The following is a 25784-nucleotide window of genomic DNA, read 5'->3' on the forward strand; positions in this document are numbered from 1 at the left end:
GCCTACGTGTCCGTTTGCATCCCCAGCCAAGCCTGGAGGAGGATGAATAAAGTAGTCGCGGTTTGCTGTTCTTAGCAACCGCGTGACAAGATTTATGGTGGCAGGTTTCAGGGTCCGTCTTTCAAACCGTCGGACGTATGCGTGTGCTGCTTGTACGCGAAAGCCGTGTCCAGTCAGTCACAAAAGCGCCAGTGGCCGCCAGACTGTTCCCGGTAGAAATTTCGTACAAGAGAATGTTTTTTTAAAAGACTCTTTCGAAGAATTATAATCTTCTCTGTCATAATGTTGTGAAATCTTAAAGCAGAGCAGTGAACCATACGTGAAACATCGTGCAATATGACAACTTATTTGACAAATATAATCGAAACTATGCAGCATTTTAACGATGTTTCTTTGTATCCTTGGCAAATCAAAGCGTACGTCTGGAGCAAGAAAAGTGTATCATTAAGTAATAAAAATTCAATGAGCTTTAATTCAAACACTGTCAAACAAAGAAACGTCCTGTCCTCATTTCACTCGTAACAAAGACTTCAAGTGCTGCTGCGCAATCAGGTCCGTTGGATCCATTTGGGATTGCTTTACTGTAGTGCAAAACTGCTAAGGACAAAGAACAGCAGCTGTAGCACTGATAAAGAACATTATACTAATAGTGTATGGACAAATTAAAAGTGCTTGAAAAAGAAAACAGTTTTATCACAAGCTTTTTACTAAAATGAACCGGAAGTTTGATTTCATATATAGCCAGTGACTATGCTAATGTGTGTTCATGATCTTCAACTAATGTTAGAATTAAGATGCCACTTGCAAACTTCGATGACTGTGCAAATATGTTCTAGTAAAAACTATTTAATACAAGTCATCGAGAAATTTCTTCAGCTTCGTTCAACGCAATTGAACCAAACTGTGGACTTCATTAAATCAGCATAGACGAAATTAGATCACCCCTTCCATCAATCGAAGCTTTGCCTTTTATGGGGACAAAACATGTTTAATGTTAGTTTGCCAGACAGGACAAGGAAAGCGAATGAACACGCTTGCTCGCACCACTCCACGATACCACCTCCGCTTTTCGCTATTTGCTTTCTGCTTCTCGTGAATGGGAATAAAGAAGATTCTGGAGAAAGCAAAAACCTTCGACTAACTTATAGTTAGATTTAGCACGATAGCGCGAAATCGCCAAAAAAGGTAAAGTGTGTGATGCGCTTGCGTCGGTGCTTGCATCTCCGTGTGTGCAGGAAAGGGTAAAGCGAGGTGTAAGAGCATAACGGACGTAGGAAGTGATCGGTAGTTTTTGCTCTCTTTTTTCTGTTAACCAGGAACAATCTTATAGACGTTAAATGTTACATTTTGAAGGTTTTTGTTTTGTAATATGGCACAAAAGCAAGTAATTTTGAAATGCATTCATCACTTGCCCTGAACTTTTGCTATTTAAAAAACAAGAAAAATAAATATTTCTCCACGCTTCGGAATGCAGTTTTGTATGCCAGTAGAGACAGTGGTACAGAAATAACCCATTAATGCATCGCATCCCCGTGCAATCACTTGCCTTCCGTTCACTCCAACGCCCAGACATACGCGAGCAAATCCTTCCGACACCGCGGTGACTTCTCCCCGTTCATCCCCGATCAGAGCCCGAGCACTATGTTCACTTTCGTGCTGGAAAAATAGTCTTCGTAGCTACGTTCGAACACAAAGATGTGCAGACACGCCGAAAGATGACAAAGCCGTCCAGTAGGACGGAGAGCGAAGAGTGTCCGCTCCACGGTTAGCAAATGCTCAACTTTCACACTCTCCGCTCCTTGTGTCGGTGCATCCGAACCCAAAATAAACAAACAACATCATCGGCTGCATGTTTGAAGATGATGCACCAAACCAATTTCACAATCTGTTTGTGTTATGGGATGCAAAACCACAAGAAGAAAAAGAACAAACTCACGACGACGATGCTCCGTTTTACGCAGTCTCCCGTGCAACGCTGGCCATGGTCCGGATTCCGGATGCTAATGTGTAGTATCGCTGGAGACGTACGAGCGAAGATAGATGACGGGACGAGAAGCAGGGAGGTGGCAAATATAAGCGCAACCATCACAGCTCGAATGATATTCGCCACGATGCATTTGCCGTCTGGCAGGATGTTTAACGGTAGACGAGAGAGGGAGAAATAGAGAAATAGAGAAAGAGAGAAAGAGAGAAAGAAAAATAGAGCAGTGCAACGCAATTTGCGACCTTACACAAGAACACCACATGCCAGACGGTGAATTTTCCGACGAAGAATCATATTGGATGGGGCACCGCCCAAGGGACGCACCGGTATGGTTGGGTACGGTCAGGGTGTGGGTGCTTCGCTTTCTGGGTCACGTCGAAACAAAGACCAGACACAGACGTTTATTTGTAAGGATTATAGTTTCAAGGAGAAACGGAAAGGAAGGATTGCCGAGGCTAAAGGAAGAAAGATTTCGTTTTTACAGTCGTTATTACAATCGACATTGCAATACAAGATGCTGCTAGATTGTTATGTAAGAGGACGGATCCTTAGGGAAATAGGAAAATTCATCAACTACCACAAAAGCAGTCAAACTTCATCAATTAATTACTAAATAGGAGTAGAGCCTTCTACAAACTCCTTTGTCTACGATGCTCAGACGCGTCCTTGTATTCTAAAGCATCACAAAACAACCCAAAACTACATTAACCACTACCACGATCAACTTAGACAGACAAAGGAGAATGGGTGTAACCCGTTGCCATAGGTCGGAAACGAGCTTGCTCGGTGGGTGGGTCATCCTGTCGCGAGAAGAATCGTGTGTTTGTGTGTGTGTTTCGCGATGATGGTAGTTGAGTTAAGCTTTCGTGCATTTTCGGCTGCATCGGATGCTACTACGCATGCATGCTAGACGGTGCACGCGCCTTCGAGTCCTACAAATCGGACCATCGAAACAAGAACTTCCCGGCAGACCCCAGACCACGGGGACCGGGAAAGGGGAGAAGCAGAATGGACGGGATTGAAGAATGCCACAGTTTCGTACGCCACCGAATAGAGTATGTTCGATAGTTTTTCATCATTCGTAACCGAGCATTAGTTCTTTGTCGTGTTCGCCCGAAAGAAAGAGTAGAAAAAGAGACAAAGAGAAAGTGAGAGAGAGAGAGACCAAGCGAGCGAGACTGTGGGAAGGTCCTGCGGAAAGATGATGTTCCCATGCAGTTTGGGATGCTTTTACGTCGCAGGGAAAAACGGCGACAACGTCATCGACCTTGCGATCGGGTTTTTCCCGACCAACTAGCGCCAGTCGGCGAATCGGCGAATCTAACCAACTTCTGGGCACCGTGAGTCGTGGGAGTACCCATACTTCCTTTCAGTGTGCGCACACACACACACACACACACACACAAAGGATTCAGAAGGATGGCTGGTTGGTTGGGTGGCGCAGGAAATCGGAAGCTGTGCGGAGTGCGCTCTGGAGTATATATAAGGAAAATGCGTCCACCAGCGTGGCCATTCCAGTTACGGCGGTGTTTTGATAGTGATGTGCATTAATCCCCCCCAAAGTGTGTGACAAAACAGTGAACAGTGCTGTCCACTGCCCAGTGCAACCAGTGTTTGTATGTGTGTGTTTGGTGGCCACATCGTAGTGCATTCACAAGTTCTGTAAGTTTCTGTGCAAGGCGTGTTTTATGGTCGCAAGGCTGTAGTTTCCGTGTTTGATTACGCAATAAGCCATTTTCCGTGAGAAACCATACGCTGTGTCAAACGTTCGCCACCTGAACATCAGCATCCCGTTTTGCAGTGCCATGTTTGCACGGCACGGGGTTGTTAGATATATTAAAAATCAGCTAAATATATCACAAACCGTGAAGAAAAGACATTTTCCCGACGTGGTCTGACTCACCGGCGGACTCGTACAGACGGTCCCGCAATGTAGTGCGCAGTTAGAACATTCCAGTGTCCGGCTCTTCTGTGTGTGTGAGTGTGTGTGTGTACCCATGCCACATACAGCACGACCTACGACAATGCAGGTTTCGAGCGAAGGACGTGCACACATCATGTATCGTTCCCGATGCACCTCTGGTAGAGTTGTGTTGCGGCAAGTGATCGATCGATTTCTTTTGAAACATTGCTTCCACCGTTTGCTTCATTGGCGTTGTCTGTATTTTCACTATTAGAAGGAAAAACTCATTTCAATACTTTGTGCACTTCCTCGAACTCGCTCCCTTTATGTTGCACATGAAATGCTGACTAACGAGTAAAGAAATATCATTACTCAAGTCTGCGAAAGACTTGTCCATTCCACAGCGCCATCTTGGTAAAGTAATGGAAGGCTCACGAATGCACTACCGTACCGTGCAACCTTCCATCCATTGCACACCCAAAAGCTCCCCTTGGAATAGTCTAGAGATCGGAAAACGAGCGCTTTTCATGTGCGTACGGTTTTCATCTCTTTCGCACGCTGTACCAGACGACAGGCTGCTGCTGCTGCTGCTGATTTATGCGAACGATCGAGAAGAAGGAGTGAAGGGAGGGGAGGAGCTGTCTGGATCGGCCATCCGATATCCCAGCCCCATCGGTGAATGTGTTTGTGCCTGGGTGTATGTGTGTGCGCTGCAACGTTCACCCACGCACGGACGTCATCGGGCCAGCCATGGCAATGGCGCAGGTGATGGCGTCGTGGTTCGATTCGGTACCAACGTTTGCCATTGGTGTGTTGCACCGTTGATAACCGCCGTGCAGTGAGTGGTCCCGTTGTAACAAGAAGCAAAAGGATGTGACAATCGCTTTCTGCGTTGTGCCATCATTGCGCGCTGTGGTAGTAAACAGGTCGATACGGAATTGCCGGATCGCCGATGGCATGAGAAGAGGGGGTTAAACGGATTTGCATTTGCAATTTCGTGTAACCTCGTGCACTCGTCCTTCGCTGTACTTTCTCTGCAAACCGTACTTTGGAATGCACTCCGTGCTTGTACGACGGAGTGGTTTTGATGCGCAATTTGTCGAGGTATCGGTTTGTAGGAAAACTTAAATCTTGGTGCAAGTTTACGAAGAAGAGCTAAAATTCTAATGAAAAGCGTACATTTTTCCAAAAACATTGATTTATTTTTCTCTGAATAAAATGTTCAACAATAGTTCCTAAATAATTTAAAAAAAAGCAGCTTTTAATTTGATTATTTATAATTCTTTCTTTTTTACTTTCCATCTTACAGAACACATTACACACCCCAACCAAACGCAGCAGCCGTACTCTGAGCGATAAGGTAAATGCGCAGTCTTTGTCTGTCACCGAGCACCCAATATTAGCAGTAGAATTAAATGAGCTGTAAATTTGCGAGATGTTCCAAAAATTGCAACACTTAATTAAATACCGTCACATCCGTCATGCAGACAATGTGTCAATGTGCTGTTCGCGACCGTAACATTATGGCGCCATCACACTCGGTTTTGTGAATCAAGATTACATTTCCTGTTTGCCCTCAAAAAAAAAAGCAAGAAGAACCATAGCTACAAAAATGCGATTCTTCAACAGTAACAGCATGCCGCATGCCCTTGGAACAGATTGTGTGGCCTGCGTGGTCAATTCCTTGCCTACCTTCCCGGACAATGAACCAAGCAAACCTCCCCGGCTGTCCCATAATTTTGTCTCAATGCTCAAAAAAATGCGCCCGAAATGCGTTTTTCATCTTTCACGAAACGACCCACGGACACTTCACGGTACATTCCACTAAATTTTGATGCGATCTCTCATATACATATATATTTTTTTCTGTTGTTTGCTGTTTTTTCGTGACACCGCGATGCATTTTTTTTCTGCCACACAGTCCTTGGTGCTTGGTGCGTGTCTGTGTTTTTGCCATACTGTTTGAGAATGAAATAAATTAAAACCAATTTTAAGCTGAATGGAAACAGAAACAGAAACTCGTTCATATTTCCCCATCTACTGCTCCCCCTTTGCTCCGTGCGGATGATTTATGTGTCGACTCAATGTAGCGGCGTTGGGCAACATTAACGCTTTTTGATGCACATTTTACTCATGTCATCTTGCATGTTTTATCCTTGGCGAGGCTTAAAAATGCAATGGCTTTTTTATGCGTACTTTGCGTTGGTTGTTAAGTGATGTATTGAATGCATTTCATGATTGTAACAATCATTATAGAAAAAAAAAACGCATTAAATTGAACAAAACGAATCGAACTTTTGTGAATTCCGCACTTTGTACGATGCATTTCTAACGGTCGTTTGGAATTGCAGATTGCAGTCAATCACTAATACTAATTCTTCCCCTGCGGCAGTGTGAAAAGGTTGGCATTGACGCAAAATAAAGTGACTTTGATCAAATGTCGGTACTGATCGTACGATCGGTTCGAGGGTTCATTTTTTCTACCTTAATTAATTAATTTGCTTTTTTCTTTTCCACTTGCACTTCTCTTTTTTCTCTCATTATTTTCACTTTCTCAACCCTTCCACCGAGGTGTGCAGTTTTTATTTGTTTGCCTTAAGTGGATACCTCGGAAGTGGATGGCATACCGATTTCTTGCTGTGTGTGTATGTTTATTTTTTCCACTCTCTCTCTCTCTCTTCCTTTTGACTCAGGATGTCTTATCGTATTTTTACGCCTGCGCGCACCAACTTTATTTCCCCACTCTGTGTTTTACTTTGTATACTGCCCCCCTCAGCCTTGTGTCACTTTTGTTCGTGTGTTTCTTTGCGCGCGTTTACATTTTACCTTTTTTTCTTTCTTCTTTTTAATTTAATACTTTATTGTTTTATTTTGCATTTTTTTTTCAATTTACCTTTGCCTTAATCGTTTGCTGATTCCCTCGTTCGCAAAAAAAGAACAAACAAACAAACCAAAAAAAAAAAACAACCACTCGTCTGGAGTTTCTCTCGCTGCCCCTTCCTTCATTTGCACGCTTACGCCGTACGCGATTGCAGTGCAGTTTAACCTTAATCGGGGTTTTATTTGGCTTAATTTAATTTTGCTGCCCTAACCCCCACGGCTCATTGCTGCTTACGCTAACTAGCTGGCGTCAAATGAGGTTTGCTGGCTCACAAAGGGTCGTCGTCGTCGTCATCGGGTACGGTTGCATCGTGCGAAGGTGCAAAATCTCGATTACACCTTTGGACGCCCTGTGTGCTTTTGTTTCGGCGCTTTGCCCAGTCCCTTTTTGTTGTGCGGCGATTGTTCTTTTGCCGCCGGTGGCGTTTTGTGCGCCACGAGGAAGAATTAAAAGATAGGCTTAATTAAATAACACACCACACGTAGCAGCACGATCACGCAGGAGTAATTACAGCGATGGATGGGATAGAAGTTCGGACAATTTATGTAATTTTATTGCTTAACGATCTCATTCGTAATTTCATTCCAGCGGCTGACGGAATTTATTGACTTGCTGAAAATGAACAATGATTTTATGCATAAGTTGTGTTAGAGGAAATATCCCTGTCATAAGCATATTCTGATATTCTGATGCATAATATGCACAGCGCAAGTGTATCGCAATAGAAACTCGCGATACGCACCGGCTAGACGCGGGTTGCGCATATCTTTACGTCCAGCTTTACAAGCCAACCGCAAACCAGACAGTCATTGCCCTTGACTTTAGGCAGTGCAACTGGCATGCATAAATAAGTTTAATTTATTATCGCACGACAGTCGGTCGAGCCTACCAACACTGCCACTGCCACACACCAACTGGCACAACATGCATGAGGTCGCGGGTGTTTGGAACTTTGGAACAGTGACATCCATTGCTGTAACATGCACTACGTGGTGGTCGTCGACATAGTCCCAGACATTTTTTATTTTGGTTCGTTGATGGCCTCATTTGTGTTCGAATGCAGGTTATACTTATACGCACGTTGAATTAGGAAAAACTATGTGCAACAATCAGCAGGATTGTTATAATGAGGTTCATAAGAATCTTTTATAGCTTGAAAAAACATAAAAATACATCATTTGTACTAAAAGTTTTCTATAGCACTGTGAGCGCTGTTTTGCGATATTCTTTAATACCCAGAGTAGGATATCTCAATTTTATTTTCAATGTTCATCCAATATTTTTGAACTTTTGCTACCATTGACTGACATTGCCCTATATTTTTCTACCCAAACGACTCAAAAAATTAGAAATAGGTTCTTCATTGTTTTAAGACGTTCGTAGTATACATTCACATATGTTAGTAAGCTAAAAAATAATTTAAAAAAATAATAAACTCCGCACTTTTTGCGCACAGAATACACAAAACCCATACAGGCTCCATCGGAGTTCCACATCCAAAATGTCTGAATCTCCTATATAATCACAAACACAAACAAACACTGTGCAACAATGATGCACTGTGGGTGATTTACAAAAAGCTTTACCTTGAAATTCCTGCGTCGCTACTGATCAAACATTCCATCGTTTCTGTCCGTGTAGGGAAAGAAATCTTTAACTGGATTTTTTGTTTTGAGAACCATCAGCAAGACGGCGGCCATGACATGGAACGGAATGCCAATGCCATTTATTCGCTTCTGCTGCCAATTGCCATGTTGGCTGCATCATTATGCGGATTGATGACTGACACAAAAAAGTTTGTGTCAAATGACCGGAAGGAACGATTGGTCAAGAACAAGAAAACTTTTAGCAATTTGGAATCTGTATGCAATGATTTGGGTGTTTTGTTACGCCCTTAGTATCGTTTGTGTCCTTTCCGATACAGCTCACCATAGACGCGTAAGTGTGCCAGCAACTTTCATCTTATTATGCGCACGTAAAGCTCACAGAGAAAGGTCAGCTCGTTGTTTATCCACTTGGTAAAAGCACCCTACGCACAGCCAGTCCCTGACCTATCCTGACCATGAATGTCACGATTATGGGCAGCAAGCAAGTAAGCAGTTGCCTTTAAAGCCTGGGAGAGAAAGAGCGCCACCGAGTACCGAGTAGGCGAAACACGTTTCATGGTTACATCCTTGTGCCCGTTGGTTCGCGTGCTTTCCAAGCGGGCCGCCGGGAGAAAAGACGCCCCTTCGTTCTGACAAAGTGTCTGGAAAGTCACGAGGCCACCGGAAATGCTGGCAGCTGAATATCGATTGTCAGCCTCCGGACGCAGCAACACGCTCTAGGGGGTCACGTGGCCATAACACGAGCCCACCACCACCACCACCAAGTTCTCGGGAAGCCCACGGTGAGCCTTACGGCACCACATTCCGCCACATCTCATTACGTACCACACCGCACCACCATTTTGGGTTGAGGGCGAGCAGGAGAGTTGGCACCCGCTAAAGGAGGTCGGTCCGTCCGTCCGCAGGCAGCGGTAAATAATTCCCTTTGTTTCCCCCGCCTTCGCGTTGTTTCGGATTCCTCTGCTAAGAAGGGTGGTATAAAACGGCGTTTCTTGCACATGTTGTTGCCGTTGCTTTTTGTTTACCTGTTGTTGTCCGCGTTGCAGCTGGCGTAAATTGATTTCCATTTAAAATCGAACGCACCGGTAATTGGTACCGAAAAAGCAATAAAAGCGGGACCGACGCCCTGATCCTCCTGAAGCGACGAATGCGTCCCGGTCGCTGCTAGAAGCGGTTCGGTTTTGGCGGTTCGTGACAGGGGACAGTGCCACTCTGTACACAGCCCTAGCTTTAATGCAGCTGTGAGGGAAGCTGTTATTATAATGAAGCTTTAAATCCCCCACAACAAGTACACAGATTTGAAGACACAAGCGGACATGTTTCATGTTCATTTCAGGGTTTCTTCTCGTACTCGTAATGTTGCTTAAGACAATTTATGATGCATTTTGTTTTGCTTCCCATTAGCTTTCCCTCCGGGGAAGATAAGTGCTGCGTTTGTGTGGCGCAACATCAACAAGTCAGGATCATTTTCGCCACACTTAAGTCGATGTCTCGATCGATTACACACGGCGTATGAATTGAATGCTAATGAGGCAGCAGGCTACGCTTTTCAACCCTTTAAATCGCACTCTCTTTCTACATCTCCGGTGCGTGCCTGAAGCGCACCTGTTATCGGGTTCGTACAAAAACGAAAACAATAAAAAAAAATTGAAACCTGCCCCCGAAAGGCCAGGTTGTCGGGAACCACAGAAAGCAGTGCTGAAAACACCGGCCACCATGCTAACGTGTGCCCGGCAGTAGCAACGTGTCAGTTATTATTAGTATCTTTTTTTCTTTCCCTCTGTATACACTTTACAACACCATGTGTATACCCTGAACCGGTTTCGAACTGCAGGAGTTGGATGGTTTGTTTTTATCAAACTTAAAGTTGACCAGCACAACTTCAATCCTCTTCCTCAAACTCTCGCTGATGATGCTGTCTGACGCGTTCCGATTCATCATATTTGTGGTGCTCGAATGACCAATGGCAAACTCTTCTCTGCCGGCAGATGGCTTATTTATCTACTTAATAACGGTTTGAAGCGTTCCAACGTAAAAACTTTAAAAATGTTTCGCATTCAAAATGAACCATTTGTTGGACTTCAAGATTTAAGTGGCTGAAGAGATGTGGTAAATTATATAGAAAACATTCCACTATTTACATTCCTGTTGCTGTTTCAGTTGCTTTATTCGTAATTTAGCATCCACATGGAAGGAAAGCCATGTTCATAATTCAAGCAATATCGTCAAGGTTATGCAAATAAAGTGTGTTTTATGGGTAATGTAACTACAAGCTATCAGAATATTGCATACCATCATACAAAAATGGGAACATTCTACTCCAGCGCAGAGCCCTTCGGACCACAGCAGCCCACGAAAGGAGTGACGGATTTCGCACCTATTTGACACCGTTCGGAAATGGCAAACGATAATCCGGGGAATGTGGGAGTGCCGGGTGTCGGCCGTTACTTTTACCAGCTTTCTTACCCCAAAACAAAACCCCGAAACAAAAACCTTCACGCGGTAGCGGCAGCACCAGCAATGCAACAACAGTTGCTGTGTCATTGCAACCCGACTGCGCAATGCCATTCAACCGGCCTGACCTATTGAACTCAATTCGAGACGGCCGAAGTCGCAAGTAGCAAAGCAGTCGCACCCGATGCCGATTGCCATATGTGGTCTTTTAGTGGTGCCTGTTTGCCGTGTTTGCTCTCACACTGCACTCGCGGCCCTCTGCCCGCGCCCTGTGACGACTGCAGCGCACGACACGAGCTGCAGGCGCTGTAAATGGAAGTTGCCAATGCGAGCACACCGGACACAGCCGACTGAGAACCCACCGAATGGGACACCCAACCGATGACCATGGCCGACTGTGCCAGAAGAGCTCGCTATACATTGTACGGCGCCACACGCCACTGTCCCGGCACCGTATCCGTCGAGATCGCGTCCTTTTTTCTCCTCCATCTTTCGCTCGCTCTCTCAGCCTATTTGTCAGCGTGTCCTCACCGCTGACAAACTGACGCCAATTGCTGCCCGGTGTGGTGTGCCCACTGCTTGGTGGCATGGGGAGAAGCAAACTGGGTTATGCCCATTGCCCTACCAAAGATTTCGTCGATCGAAGGACGGCCGAAGCGCCCAACACCTTCGCAGGGGCGAGTAAATAATTGCACGCGACGTATATGACACTGATCCGCACGATATAGACTGGCCAAAAATGTTGAATCGAGTTTCGGCGTTGGCAAGCGAACCGTGTGCCGCTCACGGCAAGGTGAGAAATGACGTCAGCGGCCGGACTGTTTGATTGAAATCCTGCCCTGGCGCGGTGCGATGTGTGACGCTTTGTCGAACGCTGTCGGCTGCAGTTATTTGCAGATGTCAAACTTTATAAGGTAAAGTCTGCAGGCAGACTGCGGCTGCAAAGCTTCTTAAGGTGTCACCTTTAACTGGGACGAAAAGAAAAGGTTTGCTTGCTGCGGGCTGTACAGCAGCTACGCTTCCTCATATGGTAAGCGCTTTAAAAATGAGTCCACGCGGGGCTGGAGCTAAAAATAAATCTTACGACAGGCAGCGAAGCCTCGCCCCGTGTTTGCACTACATGCGCGTGCAAGCTTTCTTCGCTCGCCAATGGATCCACCACTTATCCAACCGTTTCGTCGGCCGGTAAGGTCAAGAATCCCAGTGCCACCAGCTGCCCACCAAGCTCGCAGATAACAAAGATGTGAGCGAGCCATTAAACGGCCTCCCGTACACCGTGACATGACATGCAGTGTGTTGGCGTGCCCGGCCTATTGGCGTTGCGCTTGTATAGGTGTTGCACGCGAAGTGGGTTTTGAAAAATTGGCAAAAGCAAATCCGAGGCGTAAAACAGCTAAAAGCAACGGCAACAGCTCCACCACCAGCCATCGTAACGAAGGAGGGAAAAAAATCAGCAACATCTAATTACTATACTTAAGCAACACTCGAGGGCTGCGGCGAGAGCGGGCTCCGAGCGCTTGCTAACAGTGCTCCTCCACCCCACCGGAGGCCTTCCTGGGCGATGGGCTCTATATAGCGCGAGGTGAACGATCTGTGTCGATCTCTGCCAATCTTCGTTTTTCGAGTCTTTGCTATTGGACTCCGTGCAGCCGCCACCGTGCGCCATCTTTGGCCTCGGTTCGCCATCTCGAGGAGCAGCTAGAGGAGTAGGGAATGGAAGGGGCTGGGGGGAGGTGGATGGTACGCACGTACTGTCCAGGGGACGGATCGGTAGCGGATCTATTTGCCGATGGTGAAATCATTGTGATCAAGGTTCCGTTCCGTTCGCTTGCCAATTTTAAAGTTTGTTCATGCCTCTGCTTAGTGCTATCGTTGTATGTGTATTATTTTCTTTTTGCAACTACGTGCTCCCCCTCTTTACATCGACCCCGGGTGTGGAGAGAGGGCAAGAGAGCCACCGGCGTTGCGCCAGCAGTGGGCCAGCAGGCGTCCGAAAGCTTCCCATGATGGAAGCATTAAAATTTTGCAAAAGCTTACAACCTCTCCATTTTAACGTGAGAGCTATTTATAGCTTCATCCAATGGTTTGCTAACTCGAATTACACTCATCTGTGTCTGTACTGTGGGGCGATGTGGTTTGTGTTACATCCGAGGAGTGTCGCTGCTGCCGGTTTGTAATTAAAAGATATTAATACTGCTTCGTGTTGGATTCGCGCAGACTTCAGCTCCAATGATTTGTAATATATTGCTAGCAGATCGTAACAAACCACTTGTATAAATGAGGCAGCAGGTTCACTGAAATGTAAATAATGGCACTATTAATTCGCAATTTAAACCTCGTACGGTAGCTCTGTACACAGCATCTGAACACGAAATTATACCATATGCATGCAGCTTCACAAGTAACTAAGCAGAAAAAATGTAAAATAAACAGCTTTCGTTGTTGGTTTTGTGACTGAAATTATAAAGAAAAGGTAGGAAAATTCATTGTTAGTGGGAAGCAGGCATCAATTTTGACTGGTGTGTTTTCATATATGAATTTTTACTTGCATCATAGTTTTGAATCTTTCTTGCCATTAGCTACGAAATCTTATCTTATCTTATTTTATTTTTAAATTGTTTTAGAATTTGGGCAGAAGAGATGGTTACTGAAAGTTTTCTTTGATTTATAGTACAGTACTACAGTGAAATCTCCTCAAGGTGAATTTTCAAGGGGCCGTCAGCTTAGAGCGATATTCATGTTGAGGAAAACTAATTAAGGTGTTGCTATGAAGTATCCAAGAAATCCTGGCAAAACCTGGCATCCTTTGACGAATATTTTAGTGAACCGTTATTCAAAAATTCATCTTTGAAAATTTACGTTACCCAATCGCATATGCAGCTTAGAGAATGTTCACCTTGGGGAGATATTCATCTTGAAGAGATAGAAAATCTATGGAATGTCACGGGGCTGTGAAAATGTTCATCTTTACGAGACTGCATGTTAGAGAGATTTCACTATAATTTTATTATTTCAATGTTCTGTTTAATGTTTTTTGATTAACTTGTTACTAACGATTACAGAATTCACACAAATCGTTCATAACAGTTAATGCTCGATTTAAATGTAGAATTGCATCGTTTCGTTAGATTTCCCACGTAAAACCATCAATAGAAGCAATTAGTAGAACTACAATTAATAATCACACATTAAGGGACAGTCGTGTCAGTATCGCACAATCCTCAGTTTGTAAAACCTAACAACAAGCCTTGACAAAGCTTGATAGGACCGATTGTGGTTGTAAAACTGACTGTCCTGCTATACGTAAAATCAATCAAAGATAGCTAAGCATATAAATGGTAGAAAAGGTAAAATAAGAAGAAAGAGAAACTAACTTAGTTTGCACTGCTATAAGGCAAACATGAGTGTGAGTAAGATGCCATAAAAATGGACAAACTAGTATCGCAGATATTGAACTACAAATACTATCACACGATATGTTCAATTTATAGATTTGATCAGAATCATTTCAGCTTTCGTAATGATTCATCAATGCACTGGCATGAAGATGATTAAATGAAATGTAGATGGCTTGGAAGTTATTCCGTAAAGTCTGTGTTATCCCGCATGCTCCTAAACATAACCCTGTAACATCCAATATACATTCGAGTCTTGGATACTTTCATTCTATAAAATTTAAGTTAAACGTAGTAAAGACGATTTGAAAGCAGCAATTTTAAGCAGCTTGTAATTACAAAGTTTGGATTTTTAAGTTTTTCTAATTGTTTGTATAACTTACCCAGCGATTGGCTTCTGAGGAGCTCTTTCCGCTATACTGGCAACGATGCATAGAAAACTGTACTCAATTTGTGACACCGTTCAAGATGTTAAATTCCGCTCTACCTGTCAAACACACGCACACTCACACACAGCACAATTTGTCGCATCGTAAAGCTCCTCCGGAGAGGGTTTGGGTCTATTGAATTAAATTAAAGCACGCGGAGCTCCACACGCGGTGACGCGACTTTCAAAAATTCATCCACCCCGACCCGGCCGCCCTTGTTCGCTGTGGCAAACGTGGAACCGTCGTTGCAACCGAGCTTTTCAATTTTCCTTTATCTCGTCACGCTTCCACCATCGCCTGATGACCGACATGAATCACTGGGTAGTAAAATTCGCCAATGTTTCAAGGCTAGCCCCGGCCAACGACTTCCGACGCTGCCGGTTTTGCAGATTTCCTGCCACTTCCGCCAGACCCGCTGCGCGCCGCTTGAGTGGGGCCTGCGCAAACCTCCTAGCGAAAGTTTCCCAGCGCTAACGCTGCGCGTTTTGGAAGCTCCGGGCACATCATCGAGGCCCCAGGCGTGACAGCGCACGCCGTTCGGAAGCTCACGGGGCCCCATTTCGCAAGACAATTTGATGGTTTCTGATTGGCCGTTAGCTTTTGTGTGTAGGATTTTTGCTTCCCCCGCTCTGTCTCCCTCTCTATTCCTATACCTACACCGCCTCTCCACTCCGTTCGCGTGCAATTCGTTTGCCCATTTTCAAAACTCGAGGTGAAGGTCAGCACTTACTGCCGGTATTTCGGCCCAGGACGCCCTTCTTGTGAGCCAGCATCTGCGTTCGCTCGCCGAGCAAAAAAAAAAATCACACTCGCAAAAAAAATTGCCAAGCGCGAACGCGGCTTCGCAAAATGAGCTGCGCCCGCCCTTTATTATGCTGCGCGGCATGGAAACAGGTTGCTCGTGTGCGTTGATTCTGCGCGCTCGCCCGGATCCAGCATTCGATTCAGGTCTCGGCGTTCTTGGCGATGCTCAATTTTCTTCTTCTTCTTCTTCATTCGAGCGTGTGTTTGAGTGTGTACGCGGGAACGTTTTCGTTGTCTTCACTTGGGCTCCCACTTCTCCTCTTGCTCCACTCCTACCCACACACACACACACACTCGCACACGCGCTGGGCACTGGTTGCGAATTTGCGCTACAAATGCGCATTGCAAGACGCCTCAAAGCCCAACCTCCTCCGCGCACGATGCGCGAGATGATCTCGGCCAGCCCCATGCGGTGGCTGCGGCGTCGGTGGCGGTGTTTGGAGCAATGTGCGCGGGCAGGCGTTTAATGGAGTGCTAAAGCGAGATGGCGAAACCGCGGCAGCAAAACCCCCTCGGCGCTGTGGTGCGCTGCAATTTGTACGAGTGCAAAAGGAAAAGGATAAGATGGAGCAAAGTGAGTCAATTAAAATTCTGACGGTGGAGAGAGGACCGTTTGCGATTTTTGCTTCACTTCCACTTCCTTGGTGCTTTCTTGACACCTCCGCACACACACACACACCGTTTGCAGTTTGGAGGTTTGGCGAAGGCGCTAACCAAAACCACTCGTCTAAGCCCCGCCGCGAGTTGGTTCGCCAATTTTTGTTGAACGCTTCGCGCGCTGATGCTTGCCGAGACCCATTTGAATGATATGGTTGGGCTCCTCAATACAATATGCATTACGTTTTGTATCGTTTTTTTTTCGCATGCTTATGACAGTGTGCACAATAGCAAATGATCGATTAGAAGAATGGCTAGATATTACGCCTGCCCAGTACGTCCGAGATTATCTAGTCGGAAATTCCCGGAATACTTGCTTGCATATGAAGTGTTCTTACTTCTGATGTGTTCATGTACTAATTCAATCATCAAATACTTCGTGCCATTTGTCTCCCCGTAATTGACTGACTGACTGAATGCCTTGGCAGTTGAGAATAGCAAACACCGTCACCATCACCATGCAAAGAATGCCATCTATTGAACGTGGGATTAACTCACGGCCCGTTTTTTTATTTATTACGGGAACTTCTATCCCACTTGGGTAACTGTAATTGCATAGTTGAAATTCCAACTCCAACTGCATCGCAGCTGGGATAAACCTCCGAACGCTTTGCCTGCCGTGGGCCCGGCCAAAACCCACTTTTCTACAAAATCGTACTTTCCCCTTTCCCCCAACACGCCTGTCGATGCCAACAGACAGCAAAAAAGTGTCGTTAATGTATCCGACCAGCTCCGATCCACGGGCACACGAGCGGTCGGGCGTTTCATGCATACATGGCATGTGTTTCGGTCCCATGTTCTTGCGCCTACTCAACATAATCGAGCTGCAACTGATATACCGGTTCGGGAGTACCGGAGCCGCGCCCCGTCGGACCCTTCGGCCGTCGGTATTTTATTTATGTACTCCACCGAACCGGACCGCACTTTTAGCTGGATGGGCTTGGATCGGTTTGTTAAGGCGTCTAAGCTTTGCCTGCCCATCGCAGGTAAGGTAAAACCAGCGCAAAGTCGCCGCAAAGCTTGCCCCAGCTTAGGATGATCTTCTGCTCATGGACCATAACTGCGGTTCAATGGCCCTGGCCTGGTTGGCGAGCGTACATCCGAGTCGAATCTGTCATCCCGTTAGCCCCGGGATTCGCAAGCGTCTGCAATCGTGCGGTTAGAAGGGGGGACCGTTGCGGGTATTTGGGAAACTCCACCGTGATCGCGACCGTGGTCAGTCAAGTTTTCGCCAATTTTTGCCCGGAAATCATCGCTAGAGCGAGTCTCACACCACTTCACCGTCAGCAGCAGCAGCACTTCTAGTGAGTTCTTGATCTCTTGAGTCAAATACACCGGTGTAAAATAAGACAAAAAAATTAACTGCCGTCCTATAGATCATTGGATGGACAGGTTGATTAATGTGTGTGTAAGTGTGAGGAGCAGAATGTGTTGCATATTGGATGTACCGGATCATTTCACTCACTTGAGAGTTAAGATGAGGAAGTTAGAAGTGAGTGACTCAAGATTTACTATTTTTTAATTTTAAAACTAAAATTAGTATTGAGCATTTATCTTACTTTAACAAATAGAGTCCAGAAAGTGTACTAGCAGTGTCCTGTTCTAATTTTGGGAAAATCTTTTCCCTTACATGACATTTATGTTTAATAGCTACTTAAATGAACATTACTAGATTACTAACTGTAACAGGTTAGCTGATAAGTCCCCGGTCTAACAAAGAAAAGCACATTTTTATGTCAAAATTCGTTTTTATTATTCAACAGTTCGTTCCCTTCAAGAGCGATACAACGATTATAACGACCTTCCAATTTTTTGATACCATTTTGGTAGTACTCCTTCGGTTTTGCCTCAAAATAGGCCTCAGTTTCGGCGACCACCTCTTCATTCCTCAGCCAAATTTTTTCCCTGTGAGCATCCTTTTGAGGTCTGAGAAAAAGAAAAAGTCGCTGGGGCCAGATCTGGAGAATACGGTGGGTGGGGAAGCAATTCGAAGCCTAATTCATGCATTTTTGCCATCGTTCTCAATGACTTGTGGCACGGTGCTTTGTCTTGGTGGAACAACAAAATAACTAAAGTTGCTTGACAAAAAACGCTCTGTCTCACAAACTAATTGACATACAGACGTCAAATTTTGACACGAATCATTTGAAGGTTGGTACTATATAAAAATAATATGCTTTTAATACTAGCAGCGCCATCTATGTGTCAGACCGGGGACTTATCAGCCAACCTGTTAGTCGAAATCGTGTAATATAGGCTAGGAATACAGAGTGGATCTATTCCACTGAAGATGTCTTTCTATAGACATTATTCAAGTGTAGCAGTGGTTCTACAAGGTAATACAAGGTGCACGAGGCAAATGTTGCTTCTTTTTATCTAATTCCATGTTTAAACTTCACACGTTCTTCAAGATTTTTTGACCTTATTTTTCTGTTTGAACTAAGTTTAATTTTTAATTTATGTTTATGTTTCTGTTAGACAAATCTTAACGAAAAGGTATAATAGTCGTGTCGTGAAATACATTATTTATCATGTGCATGTAGAATTTACGAAAAGAGTCCCTCGCAAAGCCGAAGTGATCCGAGCGTAGGCTGTTCATGGCTGGTGCAACGGTCGTTTGCAGCTTCAGGTGGGGTTTGTTGGGAGTTTTGCTGCAATGGAATGCCACTTGTTTGTAGCTACGGTAGGTGATGCAATACGACTCAACTGGTACTCACGAGAGGTGTGCCCGAATCTAAGCTGCTATGGTATTGATTTTTGTACACACTTATAGTTGAAGATGTTCAGTTCAATTGAGTTTGACTGAAAAAGTAACAACTTATTTTAAGCCTATCTAAGACATTGTGAAATAGGTTTGGTAAAATGTCCAAATTCACAGAGCTTCACGTGAGCTCGTTTATTGATGATCGTTTCTAAAATTTACACATCGCATACTAATGTTTTGTCTTTCCAAGTTAGCTCACCACCGTATCGATGCGTGTTCATACCTTCTTTCCAACTACTCCACTCATTCGCACGAAGCCACTGCCGCACGCATTCCAAACCTAATGCGTGGCGCAAAATGTTGCGCAGAAATTAGCAACAGCTCATCGATTGTGGTCCACTTTTGATGCGCAATAGTTTTCGCCACTTTGCCAGCACAAAATCAATAGCCCAGCCTGCTAGGTTCGGGCACGGAGCGTTTCAAGGTCTAAATACGCCCCGGAAGTGCTTCACCAAACCCCGAGCATCAAATTGCACACAGCTAATAGGTGGGAGGGAGGGGCAGCAGAAACGCCCCGCATGAAGTAAATCGTACCGAGCACATTCCAGATGCTCATGGTTCTGTGGATGTGTTGTTATTTTTTATTTATTTATTTGGGGATTATTGCTATCATTATGAAGTCTGGCACCTTCACTTGCGGCAGCTCGGAAACGGAAAGCACATCGTACAATAAAATGTTGCAAACACTGGTAACGCTCGTCCAGTATCTCCATTGGATCGCAAACTTTAACAGACCGTTACACACCCTGATACCGACAACTCAATCTAACGTGAGTGTCTCTTTTCATAAGCGGTAGCCTCCGGCCAGACGGTACCACCATTGACATCGATCCGGCCATGTCCTCGGAGGCTCTCTTCTAATGGAATACTTGAGCAAATGTGGTTCAGAACTTTTCACCTACAAGTCTGTAAATGACGGTCAGCACCAGCAAAAGCAAAACAAAAAGAATGAAACTAGGCTCACCGTGGATGGGGGTTGCTAGTCTTACTGTGTGACCCATTCCCACACGCTGGCCCAAAAGGGAAGACACGTACACTTCATGGCTTCTTCTGACCTGACGTAAGTGAGGTCCGTCGTCTCCAAAGCGCGACTCCAAAGCGCCTGTGTATCGATTTCACTCCGTTCTGCTCCATTTGCGGCCAGTCACTTCCAGCTGTGCGACGGGTGACGGATGTGAATGTGTGTATGTTGACGATTGACGACGCCACAGTCGTGTCGGATTATGATGCCGGCGTCATCCTGCCGATAAGGGTGGCGCTTGTAAGCCTCTCGGTGGTGTTGTTTTTTTTTACTTCTCTTCAAACAACCCACCCGGTTCGGTTACAATTTGCTTCTGTTCCAATTCTTTTTTTTTGTTCTCTCTCTCTCTCACTCAATCCCTCTCACTCAATTCCTATTTTTTGCCAACTTATCACCAGCCCGTACCGTCTAAACGCGTAAGTAGTTCGTGACCAGCTTGGCGCATGCAGGGCCAAGGTATTAGGCTTCACGAACGGTACACTCGTGGGCCCAATGGAGGAAGGGGGGCGGGTGTTGGCCCCATAAGCCCTGCCTGATTACGTGGGCAGCCAGTGTGCTAGCACACTTTACACACTTACGTCATTTTCGGCTCCGGGAACCGGGCGACGATGCGTCATCGGAACCGTGCACCGGATATGTGTAGGGGATATATTTATATTTTTCGGTTGCTAACGCCGCCCAACGTTCGGTCATCCTATGCCGAGACTAAATGAACGCCATAAACGGTCTCAACGGCCCCGGGGGCAATTGACTCTGCCCCGATGCGAAGAGTGCAAAGACTGAAGCACTGCGGCTGAAGTTGCCCTGGAATCGGGTGTTGGAATTTTGTATTTTTCCGAACAAACTTTGCATTTAAGTCAAAGAAGTGCTAGCGAAATGGAGCTCAAACACGTACTGTAGGCGTCAACACAAACTATCTCGGTAGCGGTGCCGCGTCACGTCGATAGCGAAGATGTTGGCATCGCAACCCAAGATGCGGTGATTTATTTGCGTTACTTATTTGGACCACCTCCGCAATCGCATCTTCGAGAACGTTGCCGGTGTGCGTTGCGTAAAGTTCGGTACCACAATCGCTCTGCCAGCTGCATTCTCAATGCTCCAATGCTGCCAGCATCCCCTGCATTCATTCCGGAAAGCTGCTGCCGGAGATGGCCATCGATCCGGCCATGCTTTTTCTAGAACACGGTAGGTCTGCTTTCCTTTCACTTTGACCGTTTCTGCTTCACATTTGAGGGGGAGTTTTTACTCCTCTTTCTTTCTTCTGCTCCCCAAATTCCGGTCTTTCCGGCGTGTCTCGTGTTCGCTTTTGACAAAACATACCCGGTTGGTGTTCGACGCTGGCTTAGGACGGTTGGCTTGCTGTCCAGGCGGTGCTCATTACCCCGCGGGTGTGAAATCGAATTGCAGATGGAGAAACGTCCACCCACACGACAGTCTACGGGGTTTGCTGCCGGTTGCAGTCCGTTTATCAACCAGATCCCCACCAGGCACCGCACACACACATTCGGCAAACGGCGAGCGTGCTCTGTACGTGCTATTTTTAAATCATTCATTCATAAATTCCGCACGATGACGAACCGCCCAGCAATTGTGGCCGGCATGCGGCTGGGTCTCTGACCCGGTTAGCCTGGTTTTTTTCTCTTCTCCCGCGTTTCCTTCGCCACTCGCCGCTGCTCGCTGCTGCTCACTGCGGGGTGAAAACCGATTGATCTAAATTCAGCCAGTGCTGCCAACCCCAGGCAGTGTGCCTGTGTCCATTGGTCCGGGTGGTGTCGAGATCGAGGACAATCTTTGCCAAAGATTGGGGCTGAATTTTATGAATGAGATTTACTCCCGCCACCACTATCGGTCGATCGGTGTACCTTGCCCCAGTGCACCAGCGGCCGGCAGAACTAGAGAACCACTTGATCCATTTGACCAGGTCGGTCCATGACGTTTGAAGGTGTTGGCTAGCTAGTTGCAAATTGGTGGCCTTCGTGTCAATTTGTCCGTACCACCAAACTGGTCCGGGATGGTGGGGGGGGGGGGGTGGGGCTAGGGAGCGAAACGTTGGATAGTGCATTAAGCTGTTGACCTATTTGGCGTAAAACGAACGAGCGCACAGTGTGAGCCAATGCGAAACATTCCAACGAGGGGAGCCGGGAGTGACGTTGATGATTTGCCGGTCAGCCGGTAAGTGTCTCTGCCAAGTGCAGTGGAAATGCAAGACATGACTAATGCAGCTGAATGAGTTTACCTTGCTACCTGTCTAATCAGGCCAAGGGAACATGAAACGCAGACGTTCAGATGGCCAGAGTGTGTATGTGAGTGTAAGATGGAATGTGATTCATTTGGATGTGGTTGCTTTTCCACCATAAAAGAAAACAAGAGAAAAGCGATTTTAACGAGTCAAACTAACCATCAAACACGTTGTATAGCGGGTTCGGGTTTTGTATAACGCTCGTACAGGGAGGGGAAACCCGATCGATAAACTATTAAACTTTACGACCCGGCACAGACCGTTTCCCCCCAGACCCTCGTGCCGTATTGTTTATTAATCGTTTATGATATGGAGGGATGAGTTTTCGGAAACCTTTGCGCGCAGTTTTTCATCGAATCGCTTCGCTTCGCTGGAGACTACGGAGGAGCCTTAATTGGAGCATACTTTCGAGAGCCTGCTTATAGCGATGCGACTCGTAGCCCCTGCCAAAGCCCGGGGCACGGCGAATGACAAAGGTGGAAAAGCGAACCGAACCTTCCCTTGCTCCTCCCTTACGGTGCGGCTCGCTTTCTCGTACTGGAATGGGAAGTGTTGAGAAATGACCGCTATAATTTGTTTCTTTTTTGAACGGAGGGCAGGGAGCGATCTTCCGGACGGGGAGGTACGTTTGCTGCAGCGATCGGTCTACACGGCAAGTCAAGACTGACAATAACTGAAGGTACGATTGAAACGATTGAAGGAAAATGTGATCGGGCTCGGATGTTTGTTTGTCTGGATGAAAAAGACAACAACACCGAAAAAACGGTTCCAGTTCGTTAAGTGGTTACATTAAATTCAATGATCTTACGTTTGACCGGGCAGCGGTTGCGGGCGGGCTAGCGAAGGTGTGCGGCACATTTGTCAGAAAAGACTACCGAAAGTGGTGAAACGCTTCAATGATAAATTCGAGATCCGCTTTCCGAAAATCTAATAATTTAATGTATATTATCTTTACCTCTACTTGCAGAACGTTGTGAAATGCGCGAAAGGGTTTTTCAATCATTTGACGGTACGCTCCCTGCAGTTGGGTAAGTTGCACTAGTTTCAGAAGTTATTGTACATAAAATTCACGTTTCTATTACATCTACGTTTTTATTTTTTACTTAATTTTACTATCAAAACAGACGAGGAATTATTATTATAACTTTATCTGGAACTTTTAATGTTTTAGATTTTTTATTTGAAAATATTCTTTAGCTGTCGATCGTTGTTTGACTTATTCCAAAATAAGTGCAAATGATATTTAATTTGCTTTATTTCCCTTAATTTGCTGCTCAGTATGTGTTATCAAATGGCCTATTTGTAATACCGTCTGATAACATTACTTTATTTACTACAACTTTTAAATGATATCTGTAGCAATTGTGGTTCGCTATGGCAAACGAGATTAGCAATCCGCCAAGCAACTATGTTTGCTAATCAGTTAGGCAATGGCTTTTCCCCCGTTTTACCATTTAATTGGTTTACTCATATGATCATTGTACTCCATTTTATTTGTTTTAGCTTCCCAAAACAAGCAAGTGAGTTGCTGTCTCAAGAGCTGTGCTGTTAATAGTTTTCCCTTGATTTAACTTTCACAACTGTAAGCACCTACTGCGCTTGCTATCTTCACATGAACTACATACATTCCCATGCTTACACTATCGAATGACAGCGGTTTCATGCTTACTGCTTACACTATGAACAAATTCTTAGAAAACATGCCCGATATCGTCGATCGGAGTTTGTTGTTTCCATTGTACCACCACTGCTGTACACATTCTTGTACAATTTGCTCAACTCTTCGAGTATTGCTAAGCGAACCAGCATACCTGCGCTGAATCACTAGGCCTAAGCGATCGCTTGTGACTAACCGTTGACTAATTTCCAGCTAAATGGGTTTCATCGCTCGTCAACAACCAACTGTTGTCCCGTGTGATTGGCCCGAGTTCCGGTCGCTGCGTAACAGCCGTTAGAACTTTCGCGCCACCTCACCATGACTCAGACGCGACGATGATGATGCAGCCAAGCACCGCGCTATGCGCGACTTTCTCGGTAATGAAGTCATAATCGCCGTACCGCGTGGAGCCAGTGGTCGGCAAAGGGGGCTGAAAAACACTTCTCTGCACCTTGAACCAACACCAGTGACGCACCCTTCGGTGTTTATCGATGCACAATCGATGCATTTCGAGTGCAGCATTCGTGCAGCACGTGTTAGAGGGTGGTGTAAACAACAAATAACAACTCAGCTGGGTTGATTCCTCTATTTCAAAGGGTCTGCTGTCTAAGATATTTGAAACTTCCGTCATCTTGAGCTAATAGTTTTTTTATTACATTTTTTAACCTTCCGCAATACAGTTTTTTATTTTAATAGTTTGTAGGAAAAAATAAAGAAAGCAATAAGATATCGACGGTATTGGAAATTGTAAAGTCTAATAGCTTTTTATTTATTTATTTCCTTCCGCTTGTAATGTGTGTCTTCTTTTTTCTAATCTCGTAAAATAAACGGATCCACGAAGCACGCTCAAAACCCTAGCTAAACGCATAATAAAACGGCAGAAAGCAACGCGAAATCGACAAAAAAAGTAAATTAAATAGTTAGGCGAACAGGAGAGAAGCAAAAAAAATCAATTTCCTCATCATCAACGTGATCCACCAGGCGAGCGTGTACCTATACATCCCGATCATGATCGAGAGAGATCGACAAGAAGACGCACACGCGAAGAACACTCGCGCAGCTCGTCTACCGCTTTGCCTTGAATGTGCCTTGAACGCCAAAGAAACGGAAGAACAACGTACACAGCGTGTTCGTTACCGCGGTGGGTATATGTATCGCTCGCTTCCTTCCCACATCACACACACACACACACACAGATGGGGAGCATTGCCTAACCCCCATCCACCCTCCCCTTTCCCCGAAATTGCATGTTCGATCTCATCAATCGATCGTGTGTGTGTCTCCCATCCTCCGTACAGCAAGCTCCACATCCAGCAAGGTTTAACGCATTTCGTCTACACCGTCTAATCAAACACACAAACAATCGTGCGCACACGCACCGGCAGCCCTAGCGCAGAAGAGGAGGAACGCACGGAAACGAAAGCGAACACCACCGGAGCGGGCTGGCGATGCGTGCATCATTTTTCCCTCGCGCGTTGCCGCCCAAAGATGCGCTCCCGAATGGTACGCACCACCGTACACACCACCGAGTGCCGGGGGCGGGGGTTGGAAAAATTAGAGGCAAGACGACCTGGACTGGGTTAAACGTCGGTGCGTTTCAGACACAGTTGCGCCTGCCAGTTGCTTGCTCGCCGGCTTGCGCGATACAGTTACGGATACACGCAGCAGCACACGCACGCAACGGTTCAGCTCGCGGCGGCACACGCACCTTCGAGCGCAAAGGAGGGGGGGGGGGGGGAGTGTGTGTGGGTATGTCTGTTGTCGATTTTATTACCGCTTTTCTTCGGCGGTTTCCGATCGGGAGCGTCCCGTAACGCATCTGCTTTTCTCGGTTTTTGTTTTGGTTGGGATGGTGTGCGTTTTTAATTAGATGAATCTTCAAATTTTCTTTCCTCTTCATTTTGTTGACCGTGGGCGCATTTATCACATTTCTTTGCTCTCTTCATTGGGTCGAAATTGTAATTGTACTAATGAAGCAACTTTGTACAAC

At 45.7% G+C, this 25784-nt stretch overlaps 3 long non-coding RNA genes across 3 annotated transcripts; 1 reads left to right on the forward strand and 2 right to left on the reverse strand.

The window, feature by feature from the left end:
- Positions 1-3457: 3457 nt before the first annotated feature.
- On the forward strand, positions 3458-25480 carry LOC133393003 (uncharacterized). The gene is made up of 3 exons (XR_009765951.1): positions 3458-3646; positions 5197-5247; positions 23105-25480. It is a non-coding gene; the product is annotated as an uncharacterized LOC133393003 (long non-coding RNA).
- Positions 10518-13354, reverse strand: LOC133393005 (uncharacterized). The gene is made up of 2 exons (XR_009765953.1): positions 13210-13354; positions 10518-13123 (listed from the first exon to the last, which is right to left on the reverse strand). It is a non-coding gene; the product is annotated as an uncharacterized LOC133393005 (long non-coding RNA).
- Positions 18175-21867, reverse strand: LOC133393004 (uncharacterized). Its single transcript, XR_009765952.1, has 2 exons — positions 18831-21867; positions 18175-18764 (listed from the first exon to the last, which is right to left on the reverse strand). It is a non-coding gene; the product is annotated as an uncharacterized LOC133393004 (long non-coding RNA).
- Positions 25481-25784: the final 304 nt, after the last annotated feature.

Source organism: Anopheles gambiae, chromosome 3 (assembly GCF_943734735.2).
Source record: "Anopheles gambiae chromosome 3, idAnoGambNW_F1_1, whole genome shotgun sequence".
Classification (NCBI taxonomy): Eukaryota; Metazoa; Arthropoda; class Insecta; order Diptera; family Culicidae; genus Anopheles; species Anopheles gambiae.